A 1,706-nucleotide genomic window follows, 5' to 3' on the forward strand; every position below is an offset into this window, starting at 1 on the left:
CATCAGTGGGTCCTCATCAGTGGGTCCTCATCAGTGGGTCCTCATCAGTGGGTCCTCATCAGTGGGTTCTCACCAGTGGGTCCTCATCAGTGGGTCCTCATCAGTAGGTCCTCATCAGTGGGTCCTCATCAGTTGGTCCTCACCAGTAGGTCCTCATCAGTGGGTCCTCATCAGTAGGTCCTCACCAGTAGGTCCTCATCAGTGGGTCCTCATCAGTGGGTCCTCATCAGTGGGTCCTCATCAGTGGGTCCTCATCAGTGGGTCCTCATCAGTGGGTCCTCATCAGTGGGTCCTCATCAGTAGGTCCTCATCAGTGGATCCTCATCAGTGGGTCCTCATCAGTAGGTCCTCATCAGTGGATCCTCATCAGTGGGTCCTCATCAGTGGGTCCTCATCAGTAGGTCCTCATCAGTGGATCCTCATCAGTGGGTCCTCATCAGTGGGTCCTCATCAGTGGGTCCTAATTTCACCAACTTTAAGAATGTCAGACCTTTCTGATATGCCTTAAGGGATTGGTTAAGACATTTTTAAGTGGAGTTCTGTGGTAAAAGTAAGAACAATTAATATTTTACCTGTTGTGTACGAGTTTAAAATATATAGTTTTACTCTGACATGACTAATACTGGCTAGTCTGAATGGAGCCAAGACCAAACAGTTCTACAGTCATAAACATTTATTTTTACACCTGAAGCTCTTTTAGTTACAGGTCTACTGGGATATTTCTACTGGTTTAACATTTTTGTAGAAAACTAAAAGTACTGTAGAGTACTGTTTGCAGGAATCACTGATGATTGGAGTTTGTTTTAAGGCGGCAGCAGCAGGCCCATTTGGATTCCAATCATTCCTAGCAGCTGCTGCAAATGTTTCATAAATCAATAAGTTTTGTTACAGGAGTGTTACTGACAAATAATAATAATAACACCCAAAGGTGCCTCAGTATTTGCACTTAGAAACAAACACCGAATTCCATGTAAATAATCTATAACGCCAAATTAATAGTGTTGGGAGGTTTTTACTTCATAAATAAAGAAGGAAAATTCTCAGCTACAAATGACCCATTTGCAGATATCTAGATTTACATAGTTTGGACAATCTTGCAATTTGGATCTCTCTGTGATTTGGCAACCCATTCCTTTTAATCAGTATGGGGTGCTGCTTGTAAAGTTACACAGTAAAAACATTACCACCAATATTTTTGTTTTATTTAGCCTTGTATAAGAAAAAAATAACAGATAGCTACCTAATTTTTTAGGTTGCAACTTAAATATTTAGCTAGCCACCTAAATATTTAACTTAAATATTTAGTTAGCCACCTAAATATTTAACTAGCTAGCTAAATATTTAACTTGCTAGCTAAATATTTAACTTGCTAGCTAAATATTTAACTTGCTAGCTAAATATTTAAGTTAAATACGTAGGTGACTAGCTAAATATTTAACTTGCTAGCTAAATATTTAACTTGCTAGCTAAATATTTCAGTTGTAACCTAAATATTTACGTAGCTAACTAAATATTTCACTTAAATATTTAAGTTGCAACCTAAATATTTAGGTAGCTAGCTGAATAAGTTAAATATTTAGGTAGCTAGCTAAATATTTAAGTTAAATATTTAAGTGGCTAGCTAAATATTTAAGTTAAATATTTAAGTGGCTAGCTAAATATTTAAGTTAAATATTTAAGTGACTAGCTAAATATTTAAGTTAAAT

This window comes from Austrofundulus limnaeus, unplaced genomic scaffold (assembly GCF_001266775.1).
Source record: "Austrofundulus limnaeus strain Quisiro unplaced genomic scaffold, Austrofundulus_limnaeus-1.0 Scaffold10, whole genome shotgun sequence".
Lineage (NCBI taxonomy): Eukaryota > Metazoa > Chordata > Actinopteri > Cyprinodontiformes > Rivulidae > Austrofundulus > Austrofundulus limnaeus.